This window comes from Protopterus annectens, chromosome 8.part0, assembly GCF_019279795.1.
Source record: "Protopterus annectens isolate FY-2018-M chromosome 8.part0, PAN1.0, whole genome shotgun sequence".
NCBI classification, from domain to species: Eukaryota; Metazoa; Chordata; order Ceratodontiformes; family Protopteridae; genus Protopterus; species Protopterus annectens.
The window spans coordinates 1,805,713,593-1,805,736,027 of NC_056741.1; the positions used below are offsets into that span (position 1 = coordinate 1,805,713,593).

At 43.1% G+C, this 22,435-nt stretch overlaps 1 protein-coding gene across 1 annotated transcript in view; it reads left to right on the plus strand.

Moving 5' to 3' along the window:
• The window catches only part of HYDIN (HYDIN axonemal central pair apparatus protein), a 6,673,197-nt gene that overhangs the window by 1,792,703 nt on the left and 4,858,059 nt on the right, over window positions 1–22,435 (plus strand). The gene's annotated exons all lie outside the window — the stretch shown is intronic.

Sequence of the window (22,435 nt, forward strand, 5' to 3'; positions counted from 1 at the left end):
TGACTTCTGGTTCACCCAAATGGGCAGCCTCACCCAGATATTAGACTCTTCATATGACAGCATGGTTTTCTCCATTTCCTTTTTTTCCCCTCATTTCTGGGACCATTTGTTCCCTCCAGAGGTGTGCAGTTTCATAACTGCTACTCAGAAATATTCAGCCAGGAAAATTTACAGAGGTAAATGGAACCCCCTTTCTGCTTCTGTTTTTCAGATACTTACCTTCTTATTAGACAATCTGATGTTGTCAATTTTCATTTTATCCTTGACATGTGGGTTAATTTCCAATATCGGAACCTACTCAGCCGTTACTACCGCTCTTGCAGGCCAAAAACTGTGGAATTTCATCTCTACCCACAACCCCTCTCTTCCAATTACCTCATATCTTGTTTACCGCTTTTCAAGACAGACACATTCACCATAGCTCTCGAGCTAAGTTTTCCTTTTGGATAAATTTCTATACGTTTCTTAAAGTTTTCTTTCCTTTTTTTCTGTTTGTTACCTTGTTTTAACTCTAGCATCCTTTTTTGCTGTTCCTCTACTCCTTTATCTGTGATCATTTTCACTTTTCTATACACTTCTGTGTACTGTCCGCTATCATTGTTGATAGCCTACTTTCTTTACACTTTTGGTGTACTCTTTACTATCATCATTGATAGCTTCTTTCTCGCTTTCTGTTTTTCCTCTCTCCAAAAAAAAAAAAAAATTGCTTTCCTGTTTTAGATCTTCTGCTTTGTTGTGAGTGTGGTATGTGTTTTTCCTGCCCTTTTTATTATGGCGGAAAAAACTAAGGCTCCTTTGGGCTTCAAAAACTGCCAGAAGTGCAGCCACAAGATCCCCCTTTCAGATTTGCACTTGTGTGAGTATTGTTTGCGTTCTGTACATTTACAGAAATATTGCAGAATATGCCATGGTTTTAGTCATAGAGCTCTTATTGAAAGAAAAAAAAAACAAATTAATCTTAAAAGGTTTGATTTCTTCCACCTTTGGAGAGGCCAGATCTGCTCGGGATAAGAGTAAAACAGATGTTTCTCCCCCTTCTTCATCATCCTCTTTGGAGAAGAGCAAAAAAAGACGTTTGTCTGTACCAACATCTCCTTCAGCACCAACTCTGAAGAAACGTAGATCTTTGGTTCCTAAAAGTTCCTCAGAACCAATGGACTCTGCTTCTAAGATGGTACCAGTAAAATTTCTGGCACCAACTACTATTCCTGCTTCAAAAGCTTTGAAGCCTAAGGCTTCAGCATAAGAACCTTTGATTCCTCTATGCTGACTACATTGGTGCAGAGTATGGATATAGTGCTAAAACATGCCTTACCCAGAACTTATTACTCCCCATATATTGACCCCTTTGTGGGTGAGTTACCCAAAGTTTTCCTTCAAAGGCCTAATTCACCCTCTCTCATGTTAGTCCGTTCCACCAAAAGCATCACAGAACTGTACGTGGAGAGACTGGTGAATAAAATTTTGTGGCGAGCGGTCTTACAGGACTTCCTTTGGCTCTGGCCCCTATGGGCGCAGGAGCCAAACCTTCATACACCCCTTTAACTACTCTTCCTCTGACCTCCTCTGAGGCATCAGAGTTTACAGCTCCAAGTAATCTGGTGCCAATTCTATTGGATCTGGAGATCTTTATCACTTCACAATCAGTTATTGCCTTGAGCTGTTTGGCTGTTTCAGATCCAGAGACCTCCTGGGACCATATTTGCCCTGTTGGCTCCAAGGGCAGGAGTCAACTCCAATTGTTTCAGAACTGTTCATGCAACTTGGAGCATCAGCACAGTTTAGTTAGGCTCTGGCTTCTGTCTCGAGGGCTGTTTCCTAGTAGCGGGGAGTGACCTTGGTTCTGAGGCAGTCTATCTCAGTTCTGGGCTCCCTTCCTTCTGCAGGGGACCAGCCTTTGAGACAATGGAGAGGACTTTGTCTCTTACAATGACTCAGTCAGTCCCTTCTTCCTCAGAGCAGATACCTTCCTCACGTCCAGTTATTCGACCTGTCTCTCTACTGGGACAGTGAGCACCAAAACCTCAGGAATCCGATATACAGATTCTGTCCTCTTCTGATACCTCTCCAGATTATCCCCCTGATGAGGTTCCTCAGAAGAGGAAATGCAAGTAGGAGCACTTAGATTCCCCACAGGAATTGGTCACAGAGGACACTGATTTTGATGAAGGAGAGGGGTCCTCTAGGTCACCCCATGATAATGGTCTCCTTTGAAGACATCCTGGAAATTTTGAAACAGAGGGGTGACTGGAAGTCCCAAAACCCTTCCTCAGAGGAATCAGTTTACCTTCATGCTTTTGGTATTTACCCGTCTACCTCTTGGGTGATTCTGCCCAAAGACAAACTCATTCATTTGATTTCTCAGTGGTTGTGGAAGACTCCAGACACCATTGAGCCCATCTCCAAGAGACCGGACAAAGTTTTATCTGCACCTGAGGATAAACAATTCTGTGCTAAAGGTTTAGCCGTAGATGCCATGGTCATAGTGGCCATCACAAAAAAGTAACTCACTGAGGAGAGTTCTTCTATCCATCCACCCAACAGAGATTCTTGGGTGATGGAGAGATTTGTGATGCAGGTCTACACTTCATTGACCTTCGCCTTAAGGTATTTGAATTTTTGGACACATTTTACCAGACTTCAAAGGGATCTGATCAAGGAGTTGTCGGATACCCTGGTGGGAGCTGTTACTGAGGGAGTCCAAGAAGACATTGCTGCCCAGTTAGCCACCCTAGAGTCTGTATCAAACTCGTCCATGAGGCTCATTGCTTGTGCAGTTGAAAGGGCCACTTGAGTGGTGGGTTCAGGCGTAACCATAATGAGACATACCTAAGTGCACCTATGTGAATTTGAGGAGCGATTTAAGTCTTCATTCATCAGTGCACTTTTTGAAAGATCGTCTCTGTTTGGCCCAAAAGTTAGAGAGACATTATCCAGGTATGAAAATGATGGTGAGACCCTTTCTGCTGTGGGCATACATTTTCCACCCCTCAAAGATCCTTCTCCAGGAATCAGAGGAGTGGTGGACTAATGTGGTTCAAGAAATCCCAAGGGCCTTTCCAGGACAAATGTTGCCAATTGTCCCAGGGCAGAGGCGGGAACTACATTGGGACATGCTGGACAAGAGGTTCAGGGACTCCTTCCCGGGTAAGCCCTTTCATCGTTCCTGAAAGGAGGCCCGATTGTCTTCCTGTGGAGGCAGTCGGGGGGATGCTTATCCTTGCACCAAAATGCCTGGCTAAATATAACAACAGATTCTTGAGTGCAGCAGATTATTTCCAGAGATTATGCCATACCCTTTTCCCTTCATCCACCCATATGCAGAAATAAAATCCCTGATATTCCACCCAATCAGATGGAAGCAGGAGTTCTAGAAATACAAAAACTGCTAGAGAAAAGAGTCATCCAAGATGTCCCACCAGACCAAAGAGAATCCAGAATTTACTCAAGATTCTTTTTATTGCTAAAAGACAAGGGACTGGAGACCGATTTTGGTGCATTGAACAAATCAGTTTGAGAAACGAAATTTCAGATGGTAATGGTACAGTCCATTCTTCCGTTTTTGGAAAAGGAAGACTAGGTGTCCTCGATAGATATTCAAGATGTGTATTACCATTTAAAAATGGACAAGTGCTCAAGGAAGAACCTCTGCTTCTGGCTGGGAGGCAGTCATTACCAGTTCAGTGCACAGCCCTTTGGTCTCACCACAGCCCCCAGAGTGTTCACCAGATGTGTGGCAGTAGTAGCAGCTCATTTGAGACTGCAAGGATTCTGGGTGTTTCCATATTTGGACGACTGGCTCACTACCGTTCTGACCAGGCATTAACTAATAGAGGCAAGGGATTATGTTTTCAACACCTGTACTCACCTAGGAATAACTGTAAATCACAAAAAATCTCAGCTGACTCCAACTCAAGAGTTTAGAATTGATAGGGACAGTGCTGAATACAACAACCATAGTGTCCGTTCCTCCAGTGAGACTTCAAAAAATCATAACTAGTTAAGAAAATAATTCACAGCAAGAAAGTACCCACTTGTCTAATTGACAGGCCCTAGGTTCTGTTGCAGAGACAATAACCCTAGTTCCCCTAGCCAGAATACCACATGAGAATTCTACAATGGTCTATGCTATCTATGCTATACCAACCCATGTTGGACCGCATTCGTATCACCAGTCATTGCAGGAAGGGTCTAGCTTGGTGGATTCACTCCAATGAAATTCTCCTGGGACGCCCTTTGCCCTTCCAGAACCCAAGACCACAGTGACCACAGATGCCACCTAGATGGGGGTGGGGGGACTTTTCTGGGCAAGACTGTCCAAGGCACTTGGTCCCTCTTAGAGGCCAACTTGCATATCAATGTTCTTGAACTGAGTGGTGCTTTTAGCGTTGCTAGCTTTTCAAACAGCTCTTCCTGTGGAAACAATTGCAGTTCAAAGAGACAGTATGTCAGTAGTTTGCTACATCAGCAGAGAGGAACCAAATCTTATCCTCTTTGTCAAGAAGCACTCAGAGTGTGGCAGTGGGTGATCTCATTCAACTGCTTTCTGTTAGCAATGCACATTCTGGGGAGTTCCACTGTAATAGCAGACAAACTGTGCAGATGTATTCTCCAGCCTCACGAGTTCTCTCAATTCAAAAGTGACAGAAGAGATTTTCTGTCAATGGAGCTAGCCTTGCTGCGAACTGTTCGCCTCTCCCCTAAACAACAAGTGCAGCAACTACTTTCCCCCAATTCCTCCTCCGGGGAAGTCACCAAGAGATGCTCTTCTCCATACTTGGCCCTCTGGACTCCTATATGCCTTTCTCCCGATTACTGTAATTCCAGAATTCTTACAGAAAGCACTCAGGTTGAAGAGCAGAATAATCTTCTTTTCTTCCCTTTGGTCTTGACAGATATGGTTCCCCTTTCTTTGGCCTTATCTGATTGAACAACCTTGGACTTTGGACCCAGCTCCAGACTTTCTGTCCCATCCAGACAGACTAGTTCATTCAAATTAATTGTTTCCCACCTAAACAACTCCTGGACATGCAACTGCCTAGTACCTGGCTGATATATTCTAACTCCTTTCCCCTACCCACTATCCAACCTCTTTAAAACTCCCACAGATCATATATTATCACACCTTACTTGCCAGCTCACTACCACCTACTCCCCACTGCCCCAGCTATACCCACTAACTCTCCCCCAGACTAAGTTGAAAAGCTTTCCCTTAAAATATCAATGCACCTTATATAAACTTGTCTATATTCTCCTCCTTTTTTAGTTTTCCTTTCTTGTCTTATCTTCAGTACATCTTCAGGATTATCTCTACTAAACATACTGTATGAACAACAATCAAATGTTACTACCTGCTATACTTTTAATTGTATGTCTAAACCACTATGTTTATGTAAATATATAAAATCATATGTTATTGTCTGCTATCCTTTTATAACTGAAAGTGTAAATATCTTATGTATAGTATGTTAGAAATTGTTCTGAAGCTTTTCTCCCCGGGCCTCCACTGAAAAAGGACAGCTCTGTCCAGTCGGACCTCACTGATAATTAAATGTAAAATAAATAATAAAATAAAAATGTTCTGAACCTCAAGCTGACAGCATGGTTCCTCAAGCTCCATTAGTTGCCAGGCATCTGAACCTTTCCTCCCTGCTACGCCAAATTCTCCTAGCTTCTCATAAGCTTTCCACCCATAAACTATATACTAGTAAATGGAAGAGATTTACCATTTAGGCTCGTCAAAGAGATATTGACCCCTTTTCCACTTCTTTTGAGAATATTTTAGACCTCATAGCTTCTCTTTTCAGTGCAGGAGCTTCCCCTTCTACCACCAGAATACAGCTAACAGCAATTTCAAATTTCCATGATGGTTTGGAAGACCATTCCTTGGCTTATCATAGACTTTGTAAATCATTTTTAAAAGAGACACTATTGAAACCTCCTTTCAAAGATCCTACTCCACCTTCGGACCTAAACCTAGTTCTGCAAACCACTATACATTCTCCTTTTGAAACATCTGCAGATTGTGATCTAAAGTATTTGTCATGGAGAACATTATTTTTGGTGGCAATAACCTCTGCTGGAAGAATTTCAGAAATTCAGGCCTTATCATGTAAACCTTATCTGATTTTTCACAAATACAGTTTCCTTATGAGCAAACCCTACCTTTCTAGTGTCAGAGTCTAATATCAATCAAACTATTAATTTGCTGGTCTTCTTTTCAAACTTTCCAAACAGAGGTGAATACTGTTTGCATTTGCTGGATGTTCACAGACAATTACACTTCTATATTCACAGGACGAAGGACACTAGAAAATTTGACCGACTATTTGTCTCCTTTTCAAGTGCTAAGTTTGGTAAACCAGTCAACAAGGTGACTTTAGCCAGATGACTCAAGGATTGTATTTCCTTTATCTATGACAAGAAGAAAATTGCCTTTCCTAGGCCTGTGAAGGCACATTCTACAAGATACGTAGCCACTTCAGCAGTTTTCCAGTCCAGAGCTTCAATGGATGATATGTGCAGCAGTCATTTGGGATTCTCCCCATACCTTATTACTCATTACAAATTGGAATCCAAAAAACACAGAAGCCAGTAGGATTGAGCGTATACTTTAATAAAAGATAGCAAAATAATAAAAAAGATAAAAAGATGAGTGCTTTCACAACATTGCTTGGTGCACATCAGATATAAAACAACAAAAACAATCAGTATAAATACACACATTAATTATCAATCAACGCTTCAAGCCCCTCAACCTCAAAGGAGGTCTTAAAAGGGCATATGTGAAGTTGTCCTATCTCGCCCTCATTCTGTACTGATGGGTTTGGAACCGATCCTCGGTTCTGACTCAGCCGTTTACTATAGCTCAAAGTCTTCAACTAGCTTGTGGCTCACTCCCTATCTCATGATGCACTGGTGCCTTCCTCAGATCTTGTTTGCCACTGAAACAGATCAGGTGATTCTTCCAGCTCTGGCTAAGTGGAAAACAATTTTCTTCTATATTTTCTCTAGTTTATTCTCTAAGTGTATATTAATAGCTTAGTTAGTTAATATTTAGTAGCATTTATGAGGTAGTTTGTTTAAATACTTTATTAGTGTGTGCTGTTTAACTTCTGGCCTCTTTTATTCACACCTAGATAGTCACCTATCACGTTTTGCATAGTACTTTTAGTAAAATACATTTACTGATTGACTTTTAGAGTGATTAGCAAGTAGTTTAAACTTATATATATATATATATTTAGGTTAGCCTGTAGATAAGTTTTTCTGTGTGCGACTGCATAGTTTGCTTTCAGCAGTCATAACCTTATATCTTAGAGGTGTGTTTTTCTATAGTTTCTTCTAGTTAAGCGAACTCGTTTCTTATTAGAGAGCAGCTGAGACTGTTTTTACTTAGAGGGCTTTTCTCCTTCTGTGTGATTGTTAGTTTGCTTTTCTTCCTTATATATCACTGGATTAGAATTGTTGTTGTGTGGCAGTTATCCTTTGAAATTGTATATTTCCCTATCAAGCTAACATATTTAAATTAGAGAGTTACAGGTCCATTCTTCTTCTGATTACTTGGTTGTTGTACAATGTCCAAACAAGGTAAAGAAGTTAAACCTTCGGGTTTCAATAAATGGTGTTAGTGCAGTCAAGAAATGTCCATCACCAATGGGCAAACTGAATGTGTTTACTGCCTGGGGGCAGTTCAGATGAAGGAGTCATGTGCAATTTGCCACTCCTTTAGCTCCAAGGTTCTTCACGAGAGGAAGAACAAGCTAATATTAAGAGGACTGGTGAAATCTTCTTTTACAGAAGCCTTGGAACAGGGTCAAAGTCCTATAAAGAAGCCCGTGTCTCCTACACATAAATTGGACAATACTACCAAAATAGTGTCTAAATCTGTTCGGTCCGAGAGACCATCCACCTTGGCTCCACTGACTTCAGAGCCATTGGTTTTCTAAGTGAGGAGCCAGTCCCCTGCTCTGGAGCCGGTATCTCCTACATTGAGGTCGCGTTTTTTACAGACCATAGCATCCCCAGCTACCTCCTCTCAATCCTCTAAAAGCCTTTCTGACTGTGATGTGGATCATGTGGTGCATAGACTCTTAAGGACACTGGTGCTGGCAAAACTTTTGTCGAAACCGACCGCACCTATCCTGACAGCATCAATTCCTCCTGCAACCCGAGTTGTGGTTTCGGGGCTGGAATGCACAGAACTGATGGTGCTGGAACCATCGGAGCCGAGACCTGTTCCAGGATCTTTGGCTCCTACCGCTCTGACTACCTCGGTGCCATCTGAGGGGTCTAGGAGCCAAAACTCCTTGGCCAGGTCTGGGGAGGGGAGTCGGGCCGATTTTTCATCGGTTCCGACCTTGCTTCTCGGGGCTTCGGCTCAGGTGAGTTTGGCTCCTACCTTGGCTTTGGAGCTGACCACCATGGGGCCGGGGGAATGTTTTGCTTTTTCATAACTGGGGGTTTCCTCGGGTCATGGGACAGGGGCTTTCGAAGTCATGAGGAGAGCACTGTCTCTGCAAACAACCACACTCTTAGGTTCAGTCATTCCTCCCCCAAAGGCACCGGAGTCCGTCTCGGCATTACCGACTTCACTCAAGATGTAGAGACCCAGAGCCCCAACTTGCCCCTATGGGTGAACCATTCTCTTCTGAAACTTCTCTGGAATGCTCTCCTGAAGAGGTCCCTTGGAAGAGATTATGCAAGAGGAAGCATTTGGACTCCTCGCAGGAGTCAGTCACATTGGACACAGACCTCGATGACTCAGAAGAGTCCCCGCACTTGCCCTCTGAAGATGTCTCCTTTGCAGACATCTTAGAGATCCTTAAACAGAGAGGTGGCAGGAACCCCATCATCCCTTCTGATGAGGAGTCTGTTTACCTGAAGGCTTTTGGGTCTCGCCCTTCTGCCACTTGGATGTCTCCACCTTTCGATGAAAGGCATGGGAATCTCCAGATACAGTGGAGCTTGTCCCTAGGAGGCCAAATATATTTATTACTTCCCCAGAAGACAAAACTTTTTTGACAGAAGGGGTCCTGGTAGATGCTATGGTGGTGGTGGCAGCCACCAAAAAGGAGTTGTCTCAGACTTCCATGTCTGTCCATCCTCTGAACAAAGACTCGCACACGATGGACAGATATGGAAAGCGCATGTTCTCTTCAGCGACATTTACACTCAGGTCCTTGAATTATCTTACCAATTTTACAAGGCTACAGAGAGATCTCCTAATGGAGCTAGGAGACACTCTTCAGGGTTCAGTAGCTGCGGAGGTTCCAGATAAGGTGTCCTCCCAACTCTCCACCCTTAATTCAGTAGTGAACTCGTCCATGAGGCTCATTTCTTATGCAGCCGATGAAACAAGTAGATCAGAGGATTCAGGAATCACCCTTAGGATACATTCCTGGATGTGCTTATATAATTTTGTGGAACCCTTCAGGTCATCCTTTATTACCCCATTTGATGGCTCGTGCCTTTTTGGGCCTAAAGTTGAAGAAACACTAACCAGGTGTGAACAGGAAGGCAAGACTCTCTCTGCTGTTGGAGTCCATTTTTCCACACCTTCTAGACCCTATCCTAACGGTCAAAAGTAAGGGAAATATGGTTTCGAAAATCCTAGAAAGTCTTTCCAGACACATGTAGTGAACCTTCTTCCAGGGGCAGAGGAGGAGGTAATAATGGAAGACGCTGGTCACGCAGCAAAGGGGGCTGCAAAATCATGGCGACAGAGAATCTTTCTTGAGTAAGCCCTTTCACCGCTCCTGAAAGGAGGCCCGTTTGTCCCTGTCTGGAGGCAGTCAGGGGTTGCTTATCTTTGTACCCAGATGCCTGGCTAAAAATAACAAAAGACAAGTGGGTGCAAAGTATCATATCTAGAGGTTACTGTATACCCTTTTACATGTCAACCCCACTTTTGAGAAGGATACCAGACATTCCACTCAGTCACAGGAAACAAGCAACTATAGAAATTCAGAAGTTGCTAGAAAAAAGAGTCATCCAACTGGTCCCCTTAGACCAGATAGAATCCAGAACATACTCAAGGTTCTTTTTAGTTCCAAAGAAAACAGGGGACTGGAGGCCCATTTTGGAACTTAGCAGATTGAACAAATCTGTAAGAAAGATAAGTTCCAGATGGTTACACTCCAGTCAATACTCCCTTTTCTGGGAAAAGACAATTGGATGTGCTCTAGAGACTTCCAGGATGCGTACTACCATATAAAAATGGACACCTCATCCAGGAGCTGCGCTTTCATCTGGGAGCCATTCACTACCAATTCTGAGCTCTGCCCTTTGGTCTCACTACAACCCCCAAAGTGTTCACCAAATGTATGGCAGTGGTTATGGCTCACCTGAGGGTGTTTAGGATTCTGGGTGTTTCCGTATCTAGATGACTGGCTCCTAACCATCACCACCAAGCATCTACTTACACAAGCGAGCAACACCACTTTGAATCTTTGTGCTCGTTTAGGGATTATGATAAACTTCGAAAAATCTGCCTTATTGCCATTGCAACATATCATTTTTATAGGTGCAGAATTAGATACTTGTACAATGATGGTACAACTTCCACCAGAAAGGATATACACCCTTTGAGCACAGGTTCTGGACCTCCTTTTGAAAACAGACTCAAGCGAAAACAGTTCTCAAAGTATTGGGCACAATGGCAGCAGTTATCAATGTAATTCCCCTAGCTTGGATGCACAAGACGATCTTGTAGTGGCTCCTATTTGCCCAATGTTCCATGCAGGAACTTCCAATGTCGCATCAGATAATGCTAACAGAATCTTGCAAGAAAAACCTATGTTGGTGGCTACATTCAGATCAAGTGACCATAGGTCGACCCTTCGTTCTCCCATCTCCACTAGCCACAGTGACCACGGATGCCTCTCAGATTTGGGGGGGGGGGCATTATCTAGGAAGGAAAACCCATGGGACGTGGCAGGATCACAAGACCCATTTGCATATCAGTGTCCTAGCGATGAGAGTGGTGCTTCTGGCATTGCAGGCATTCCAAAACTTTCTTCCACTAGTAACAATTGCAATCCAGACAGACAATATGTCAGTTGTTTGGAATATAAACAAACAAGGAGGAACCAAATCTTATCCCCTTTGTTGAGAGGCCTGAGAGTATGGCAGTGGGCTACTTCCTCCAAACACTTTCTGATAGCAACTCATATCCCGGGGAAATCCAACATAATAGCAGACAAACTCAGCAGAGCAATTCTGATGCCTCACGAGTGGTCCCTGAAACAAGAAGTAGCGGAAATGATTTTCCAGACATGGGGCTGGCCTTGCTGTGACCTGTTTGCCACATCTATGAACGCAAAATGCAGCAACTACTTTGCCCTAATCCCCCCACCAGGGGAACCCCCAAGGGATGCACTTGTACATGTTGGCCCCCGGGTCTCCTCTACACTTTCTTCCCTTTTCCATTGATTCCCAAAGTTCTTCAGAAAGCCAGTGCATTGGGAAGGACCTTAATTCTAATAGCCCTTTACTGGCCTTGTCAAATTTGGTTCCCCTTCCTTTGGCCTCATCTTCAGGAAGAACCTTGGATTCTGGACCTAGTACCAGATCTTCTGACCCATTCGTCAGGGGCTCTTTACCCTTCTCTTCAGACACTCAAGTTGACAGCTTGGCTGCTCCAATTCCAGCTATAGCCAGGCTACACAACCTTTCATCTGCAGCACAACATATCCTGATTTCTTCTCACAAGTCATCTACGAGAAGACTATATCTCAGCAAATGGAAAAGATTTTTTGTTTGGGCATTAGGGAATCATATTGACCCTTATTCAGCACCTATTTCTTCCATCCTGGAGTTCTTAATGAAGCTTTTTAATGAGGGAGGGGCTGCAGCTACTATTTGGGTACAATTAGCAGCAATCTCAAATTTTCATTTTGGAAGTGAAGGACCAAATATTATGTCCCACAGACTATCAAAGGCTTTTGTAAGAGGCACTAATCTTTTGACACCACCTATTAGGCCCCCACTGCCACCATGGAATCTGAACTTTGTATTATCCCGAATAATTCTTCCCCCTTTTGAACCTGCATCATCATGTGACTTAAAGTTTTTGACGTGGAAGACTATTTTCCTAGTGGCTATCACCTCACCAAGGAGGGTTTTGGAGTTACAAGCATTATCTACCAAACCGCCATATATGTTGTTCCCCAATGACAGCGTGTCACTTCGGACAAACCCGTCCTTTTTACCGAAAGTTTGTTCAGAATTCCACTTGAATCAGTCCATTGACTTGCCAGCCTTTTCCCCCAAGTATGGCAATAAGCAGAATATGGGTTGCACCAACTTGATGTACATAGACAGTTACGCTTCTGTCTACACAAAACAAAAGACTTTAGATAGTCGGATCAACTATTTCTTTTTCAGACTGCAAAAAAGGTATGCCTGTAGCAAAAACTATTCTGTCCAGATGGTTGTCAGAATGCATTTTGTTCACTTATCAATCAATAAATAAACAGCTGCCAGATAAAGTTAAAGATGGTGCTAGGGACACTGTCCCATCAGTACAGAATGAAGGCTAGATAGGATAACTTCACATAAAGAAGTTATGTACCTACCATAACATTACATGTGAGTTGCCCATCTTGTCTTCATTCTTACATCCCCCCTCCAACCCCCAGCCTTGGTTTCTAGAAGATCCAGAGGTTACTGATTGGCATCTTTTGGGCTTTGACCCTCTTCTGGCTCTATTAATAATAGGGAGTGACATAGGTTCATAGGTTCATACTAGGCTATCTGCCCTAGGGCATTTATAAGCCTAGCCAGAGTATGTTTGGCTTTCGCCACCCCTTGGAATGAGTATACTGTGCCCATTTTAAGGTTTAGTTTACTGTACCTCTGCCTAGCAGTGACACAGAAGTGACCCCAGGGTAAACCTACGATCTCTCATCCACTCAAGATTTCTCTTGAAGAGAGTCAGTGAGGGACTCTGCCTAACATGGACTGGGATTTTATTCCAGAGTAAAGGAAGCCTCTGGGTTATGAATCTGTCCCTCCAGCATGTCCTATTTATTTCTGTGCTGAGGTTCAAATCTCTCGCTCGCGTAGCTCTGGTGGATTTGGATTTTCTGAGGTGGAGCATGTCCATTAATTCCAGGTTGGACATGGCCTTGTACGTCAGGCATAGATCACCTCTGAGTAGGCGGTATGCTACTGAGTAGAGCTGGAGTTTCTTTAGCCGGGCAGCATATGACATATGTTTGAGTCCCTTGATCCTCTTGGTGAGGTACTTTTGGGGTCTCTCCAATTGCTGCAGGTGTCGGGTAAGGTACATTCCAAATGGGGCATTGTACTCACTCAATTATGGGCCTGATGAGGGAAGAGTAAAGGGGCACAATGACCTCTCCCGATCTAGATGTGAATCCCTTCATGATAAGGTGGGCAATATAGAATGTCTTTCTAACCACTTTGGCAATGTGAGTGTCAAACGAGAGGTTACTGTCAACTTGCGTCCCTAGGTCCCTATTTACTACTTCTGTACTTAATGGATTACCACCTATGTGGTAATTTGTGGGCGCTTTGTTTTTCCCAAAGGGTATGACTATACACTTTTTGGCATTTAGTTTAAGGCCATGGCTCTGGCACCAGTTTTCCATTTCTATGAGACCCTTTTGAAGGATGCTTGTGTCCGCTGGAAAATCAGTTATGGCGCCCAGTTTGCAGTCATCTGCGAACTTGGTCAGCCACAATTCTCCCATGTTAGCCTATACCGCAGAAAAATAAATACCAAACAAGAGAGGTACCAGGATCGAGCCCTGTGGGATGCCACTTGTGACTGGTTTAGAGTCTGACATGGCTCCAGCAGTTCTGACCTTGTGGGTTCTGTCCTTGAGCCAGTTTGCAACCCATCTTATGACTCAGGGGTTTATATTTAAGCTGGAGAGATTGTCTATGATGCCCGAGTGCGGTATTGTGTCGAAGGCTTTTGCAAGGTCAAGGTAGGCTGTGTGAACTACCTTACCCTCATCAATGGCCTTGGTGACTGTTTCAAAGAAGTCGACCAAGTTCAAGAGGCAGGATCTGCCCTTAAACAAAGCCGAATTGGGTAGGCTCCAGTGACTGTAGGTCCCCAATGTCTTTGGTTATGAGTTCCATAATGATTCTCTCCATAGCTTTGCAGACCAGGCTCGTCAAGCTTATGGGGTGGTAGTTTCCAGGGTCCGTAGAAGCACCTCCTTTGTGGAGTGGGACCACTGTTGCTGTACGCCATTCTTTGGGTACATATCCTGTAGTAAGGCTGAGATTAAACAGCTGCCTTATGTGTGGGTTTAGCTCTTCTTGGAGTTCATGTAGCACGTAATCCGGGACACCGGCTGGTCCCGTTGATGCTGTGTTTTTAGTTTTGGAGAGGGCGGCTCTCACCTGGGCATCTGAGATGTCAGGGAGGAAACACTCTGCTGGGATAGATATTTGTCCCTTTGGGGGGGGAGAAAAATTTGCACTGAACCTGTCTGCTAGTATGTTGGCAATGTCTGTGGGTTCAGTGTATTTTTTGTCATTTTGGACTAACTCTGAGCATATCTGGGAGTTTCCACTCAGGTTTCTAACATAACTAAAGAAAGCCTTGTGATTATCTTTAGTGTCTTGTGCAATTTTTCGCTCAAAGTTGGCCTTGGATGATTTTATGAGTGATCGTAGTTTTTTGCTAGTACTGATCAGAGATGCCTTCCCTTTTAGGGACTTTGATCTGTCATGTAGTAGCTTCCTCCTTCTGTTGTATAGCTTATGTATGGCTGGGGTCCACCAGACAGGACGCCTGCCTTTGAGGGAATGGGTCTTGGTTTTATTTGGGATTGCATGATCCATGTATTCCTGTAGGTGTCCATATAATGCGTTTATAAAGGATTCAGCAGAGAGGGCTGTGGTTTCCACTGGCCCAGGGGCCTTGAAGGATTCCACTTTGGTCTTAAGAAGTGTGAAGTCAGCTTTTGAGAAGTTCTTCACTGTGGTCTTCTGTGCTGGGGGTGGGGGCAGGATATGGATTTCCAGGGAGATTAATTTATGGTCTGATCTTACCAAAGACGGGTATACCTCTGATATGGAGCATTGTGTCCCCATGTTTGTGATGGTCAGGTCTAATATGTTTTCCTCTTTTGAGGGAGAGGTGACTAGTTGTTCCATAGCATTTGAGTTTATGAATTCTAGGAACCTTTGGGCTAGGGTATTGGGGCTTGAGTAATGCTCCCAGTCTATGTTTGGGTAGTTGAAGTCCCCCAATATGATGGTGTTTGGAGAGACCTTCATAATCTCCAGTGTCTTTAGGAAGGGCAAGTGGGGTTCCTGAGTCTGAGAGGGTGATCTGTAGCATGCTACAAACTGGAGGGCGGTTTTGCCCACTGTTAGTTGCACATGGATGGTCTCCGATGCTTCATGCATTGCCACTAACCTGGAGGTGTGGGTATCCTTGATGAATATGGATACTCCCCCTCCTTTTGTGGTTCGGTCCAAGTTCTGGGGCCGAAAAGCATGATATGAGGTATAACTTGGTAGTGCTGGGGTGCTCTCGGAAGCCTTGAACCAGGTTTCTGTCACTGCACAGACATCAATGTTCTCCATACTGAGGAGGGCTTCGAGAGCGTGCATCTTGAGGTTTAGACTTCTGGCGTTGAGCAGCATTACCCTTAGTTTCTTTTTACTTGTGTTTTTTAGGGAGATGGGTTTGTCTTTTGAGCCTTGCCTAAAAAAGGCACTATGGGGGTGGCAAGAGCCTTTGACAATATCTGAAAGCCCAGGGGTGACAGGTGCAAGCCGTCCCTTGTGAAGCAGCGTGGCTTGTCGAGCATGTCATCCCAAGCAGACAGACATTGGATCTCCTTAGAATGACACCAATACTTAAGCCAATTGTTAAAATTGATCATTTTGTCTTTGTACTGTGGCATCATTCTTGGTGAGGGTAAGATACTGCTCAAGGTCAGGGTCATACCGGCCTGGGCTACATAATCAGAGAGCTCCTCTATGGCTTTTTTCATGTAGTCCAGGGAGGTACGGCTAAAGTCATTCACACCAGCATGGATAATGACTGAGTCATATTTGTACCTGCTTTGGAGTGACCTGAGTGCTTGTATTATGTGGCGAATTCTAGCGCCCGACAGGCAGCTTATTGTGACCTTTTCCTTGTTCAGCCTGGTGAGCGGGACGTCAGTGTGTCTGACTGTAGAGTCAACTATTACAAGTGTGTCAGGTATGTTGTTTAACCTTAAGGGCTGTGACTATGTGGCACACTGACTTTGTGCATTATGTGTTGCATGTGTTTTGTTTTGAGGTAGTGGTTGCTTGGATGTCTGCTTTGGTAGATTTTTATTAAGAGCCTCCGAGTATGTTTTTGTGTGTTTGTGTTTGGTTTGCAGTTGTGGTAGGTCTATGTGAGACTGGATTTGTGGTGTGTGTGGTTACCTTCTTCTCCTGACTGGTTATGCCAGTACTGAGTCGAGAGAGCTCAGCCTTCAGTTTGGCTATATGGTTGCATCTCTTACATGTATTTGTATTTGTTGGGAGGAGGAGAGGGTTGTCTGTGTACATGAGGCAGTTGTAACATTGCTTCAAGATTCCCAGATTCACCAGCTGAATTGGAGAGGAAGCCAGCAACTGTCCCTTCGACATGCCAGAATAGTATAAGGAACTGCTATGAAACTGAATCAGAAAGGACCTATAGGGGATAGGGTACTCAAGGGGATTTTAGGAGGATGTAGTGCTTTTCTAGTTAAAAAGTACTTACCTTATACAAAATGCCTATAGGAGCAAGTGTGGGGTTTTTAGATTGAGAATAGAATGTTTAGCTTGAGAGTTAGAGCAGTTCTAAGGGAAAAAATGAAGAGCAGACTTTGTGGAGCCGGGAATAGTTTAAACCTGATTAAGTGGCGCTGCCCGATGCTGCGCTATGCGCAAATTCGCGCAAAAGCATGCTTTATAGCAGGGGGTTAGAAAGAGCTAGGAAATGGCCCAAAACGGCCAATAAGCTACAAGTTACTGGGCTGGAACCACTCCTTTAAGGACAGATAGGCTGCTCAGAGCTGCCCACTCCTACTGGTGAACAAAGAAGCTTCCTCCTATCCAAACAAGGATATGGGCAACTATGACACAGCCCAGAGATCAGCAATACCTGAAGACTGGACTATTCTAGTTCAGTAAAGGCGGGAAACAAGGATATTTTTTTTTTGTTTGTTTTTTTCTTACAAAGTAGCATGTGAACATTAGCATTTTAGCAAATAAGAGCTGAGGAAGGCACCAGTGCATCATGGGATAGGGAGTCAACCAAGAGCTGGTTGAAGACTTCGCACTATAGTAAACGTCTGAGTTGGAACCAAGGATCTGTTCTGAGCCCATCAGTACAAAATGAAGGAGAGATGGACAACTCACATGGAATGTTATGGTAGGTACATAACTTCTTTATTCATTTAACCCTTTATCTCTATGAGCTGCTAGTCTAAGAATCCATTTAATTTTGAGACACTGAGTCAATGTCTTTACATCACCCCCTCTACCAGTATCATAAAATTTCTCAATGACCATAAATTCAAAACTGTGTGTAGCACCCTCATTCATTATGTGTTTCGCTAGAGCATTCTTTATATCCCGCCTAGTAATATGATAAAGGTGTTCTCTAATACGATCTCTAAAACGCCTGTTGGTCTTCCCAACATAGTAGCAATTACAGATCTGACATACGGCAAGGTATACCAGATTCTGTGTGCCACAATTTGCAAACAATTCAAATTCAAACAATTTTCCACTCATAGGGTGCATAAAAAATCAGCATTATTGTATTTACAAGCATTGCATCCAGTACAGGGATACATACCTTTTTTCTTCTGCACTAACTTACTCACATTCTTCCACAAATTCAGGGATTTATAACAAAGCTTTTTATTTAAAGAGGGAGCATTCTTAAAAACAAACCGTGGCTCACTATCAAGTATACCCTTACACTTAACATCAGACATTCTTCCTCCTTCAGACAGTCATTCAAAGGAGAAGTCTAGAAAAATGTCTCCAGATCCAACAGGTCCTTGAGGTCTATTTCCTAAAACTCCAAGGAAGTTGAATTCACCAGCTGTTTAGATCTGATCTCCCTCTCTTCAACCTATATTCTCCCTGGAGTCATTGAGTCCATTCACTCCTCTTACAGGAGAGATGGTACTCCAGACTTCCATCAGTGGCATCATCATCAAGGTCAGCTCAGTCTATCAAAAGTCTTACTGAGATGGATGTTGACTCTGATGAGGAAATTTTTTAAAGGCAAAAAAATAAAGCTGAGAGCTCTTCTGGCATTGTCCCTGCAGGGTGCTTTGATTATGGGTCTTATTACCCCCTCCTCTTTTCCTTCTAGTTCACTTCAGTCAGACTCAACAGCTTTAGGAATGCCTGCATTGACAATATCCCTTACTACCATGACGTGGATTCTTTTGGATTGAGTCTCTGAGCTCAAGTGTTGGTACTGGGGTTCTGGTGGTAGAGTTGATTCTGAAGTTTTCAAAGCCATCTCTGCCTATCAGGGCCTCTACTCTTGATGGCTTAGATCTGAAGTCTTCCTCAGAGCTGACCTTGATTGGGCTGGGGAAAGTTCCTGAATTTTTGAATAGGGACATTTCCTTGGCTCTAATCTCGTAGTCTGCCTTGGATGCTTTTGAATGGGTCTTGGCTGGACCAAGAAGTCAGACACTGCCTCTGGGTTCAGATGCATTCCAACTTCCAATGGATACTGTGACTTATTCCTCTCATTCTGATCAGTGAGGACAGTCAGTACCTTTTGGCTTAGAAGATACTCACCACTTGAGTTGCCAGTCTGATTCAGACCTATTATCAGAGGCTCTATAAAACAGATGTGCAAATGGAAGCAGTTCCCCAGAGTCTGTCACTGAAGACACAGATTTGGATGAAGGTGTAGGTTCCCCTTGACCCCCCCCCCCCACCAGAAGATGTTACATTTGGTGACGTTCTAGAATTGATTAAACTGAGGGGGGAGTCCACCAAAACCCCTTATCCAGATTAATTTGTGTTCCTTAAGGCTTTTGGTACTGACTTATCTGGATCCTGGATTGTTTTGGACTCATGACTCTTTCAGATAGACCTGACCAAGAAACTTTCTAATTCCCTCGCAGGTAACTTACCAGCAGATGTTAAAAAAAACAGTGGACACCTAACTGTCTCTCCTGCTATCCACTTTTAATATGGCCATGTATCTGCTTTCCAGTACACCAAACGGCACTGGCATCATCATGCTCTGGCATACCTGGATGCACATTTGCAATTTCACAGAAAACTTTGACATCTTTCATTAATGCCTCATTCAGTGGCTCCACTCTTTTTTGACCAAAAGTTAAAGAAACACATACTAGGAGTGAATAAGACAGAAAGACCCTGTCTGCCTTGGGAATCCATTTCTCCACTCCACAGATAATCCCTTTAGGGAATGAAAGGGGTAATAAGAAGATGTAGTTCAGAAAAAAATCATAGGGTTATCACCAAGACATTCCAGGAGACAGACCCCTCCCCAAGGCAGAGGTGGATATTACTAGAATGAAGTTTGCCTCAGGGGCAGAGGCAGACTGCATAATTTGGGGTTTTGCTTCCCTTTCACTGAGATGGCGGCTATTTCAGATTTTCATATTGGACACAAGAATACTCCTATAACTTTATTGAAAATCGCTAAAGCCTTTTTGAAAGGCACCTTTATATTAAGACCCCCCCCCATTAGAAACCCAGCTCCTCCTTGGAACATTACCATTATGCTACAAGCTTTAACAAATTTTCCATTTGAACCTGCAGTCAAAGCAGATTTAAAGTTGTTGCTTGGAAGATAATATTCATAGTAGCAATTAAATCAGTGAGACGAGTTGCAGGTACTTTCACGTAAGCCTCCATATTTCTTCTTTCATGAGAAGATGAGCTTTTCTCCTCAGAGTTCTGATTCAGACTTTGAGGAGAGCTCAGTTTCTGATTCTCCCTGTGGGTGGGTGGGGGGGTTCTCTTTCTCTGAATGTATTTCTAGAATTTGCCATTTTTTCAATGGGAGAACAATGAGGTTTCTCAGTCCCTCAGAAAATATTATAAGCTGTTACAAGATGAATTTCCAGAACCTTCAATTCCTCCAGTTTTGTCAGCTTTAGAAGATGTGTGTGTTACTGCCTGTAAGTTTCCTGATAGTCAGCCAAATGCCACTAAAAAGTTCATGTATAAAGTTCATTGGTCTTTTAAGCTTTTATACACATTTCTCAAACCTGATCCAGCAACTATAGCTTAAGAGCCAATGTTTCATTGTTTTCGAACATATTTGTTGTCATATCCAACTTCAGCACTGAATCTGAAACGTCTTTGGATCCAAAGCTGTGAATTGTCCCCTACCCATAATTCCCTGTACTTCTCCTTAGCAGCTCAGATCTCATTTGCTGCCCGAAGTAATTGAATGCGTATAGAGTTGTGTATCCTTACACTTAACTTTGACTACCTCCTCCTACAGAGTCAGAGTTTTCATCTCTCTGTATATAGAGTAGTTTTATATAGATTTCTGATATTTTCTAAATTTTTGATAGTTAGGTGTAATTGTTGTTTCAAAGTTTTTATAGCTGTCACCCTTAGTATATTTAGGAGTGTGTGTTGTGTGTGTATTCATAGTTATTTTTGTTCTTCAGGGTTCTTTTTTGTCTGTTACCTTTCCATAGACTTTAGAATGGCTGAGTCTTCAGTCTTCAAAATTGTTTGCAGTGCAGACATAAGCTCCTACACACTCTAAATGTGTATACTGTTTGGGCACTGCTCATCTAGATGTTGATTGTCAGGCTTGTGCTGTGTTCAGTGCTAGTGCTCTACAGACCAGAAAGGACAAACTAGTGTTGAAGGGGCTCCTTCCTGCAAAGACAGGGAGTACACCTTCAGTTTCTTCTTTCCTGGTGATAGGGTTATCACCAAGACATTCCAGGAGACAGACCCCTCCCCAAGGCAGAGGTGGAGATTACTAGAATGAAGTTTGCCTCAGGGGCAGAGGCAGACTGCATAATTTGGGGTTTTGCTTCCCTTTCACTGAGATAGCGGCTATTTCAGATTTTCATATTGGACACAAGAATACTCCTATAACTTTATTGAAAATCGTTAAAGCCTTTTTGAAAGGCACCTTTATATTAAGACCCCCCCTCCCCCCCCCATTAGAAACCCAGCTCCTCCTTGGAACATTACCATTATGCTACAAGCTTCAACAAATTTTCCATTTGAACCTGCAGTCAAAGCAGATTTAAAGTTCTTGCTTGGAAGATAATATTCATAGTAGCAATTAAATCAGTGAGACGAGTTGCAGGTACTTTCACGTAAGCCTCCATATTTCTTCTTTCATGAGAAGATGAGCATTTCTCCTCAGAGTTCTGATTCAGACTTTGAGGAGAGCGCAGTTAATGATTCTCCCTGTGGGTGGGGGGGGGGGGGTCTCTTTCTCTGAATGTATTTTTAGAATTTGCCATTTTTTCAATGGGAGAACAATGAGGTTTCTCAGTCCCTCAGAAAATAGTATAAGCTGTTACAGGATGAATTTCCAGAACCTTCAATTCCTCCAGTTTTGTCAGCTTTAGAAGATGTGTTACTGCCTGTAAGTTTCCTGATAGTCAGCCAAATGCCACTAAAAAGTTCATGTATAAAGTTCATTGGTCTTTTAAGCTTTTATACACATTTTTCAAACCTGATCCAGCAACTATAGCTTAAGAGCCAAGGTTTCATCATTTTCGAACATATTTGTTGTCATATCCAACTTCAGCACTGAATCTGAAACGTCTTTGGATCCAAAGCTGTGAATTGTCCCCTACCCATAATTCCCTGTACTTCTCCTTAGCAGCTCAGATCTCATTTGCTGCCCGAAGTAATTGAATGCGTATAGAGTTGTGTATCCTTACACTTAACTTTGACTACCTCCTCCTACAGAGTCAGAGTTTTCATCTCTCTGTATATAGAGTAGTTTTATATAGATTTCTGATATTTTCTAAATTTTTGATAGTTAGGTGTAATTGTTGTTTCAAAGTTTTTATAGCTGTCACCCTTAGTATATTTAGGAGTGTGTGTTGTGTGTGTATTCATAGTTATTTTTGTTCTTCAGGGTTTTTTTTTTGTCTGTTACCTTTCCATAGACTTTAGAATGGCTGAGTCTTCAGTCTTCAAAATTGTTTGCAGTGCAGACATAAGCTCCTACACACTCTAAATGTGTATACTGTTTGGGCACTGCTCATCTAGATGTTGATTGTCAGGCTTGTGCTGTGTTCAGTGCTAGTGCTCTACAGACCAGAAAGGGCAAACTAGTGTTGAAGGGGCTCCTTCCTGCAAAGACAGGGAGTACACATTCAGTTTCTTCTTTCCTGGTGATAGGGTTATCACCAAGACATTCCAGGAGATAGACCCCTCCCCAAGGCAGAGGTGGAGATTACTAGAATGAAGTTTGCCT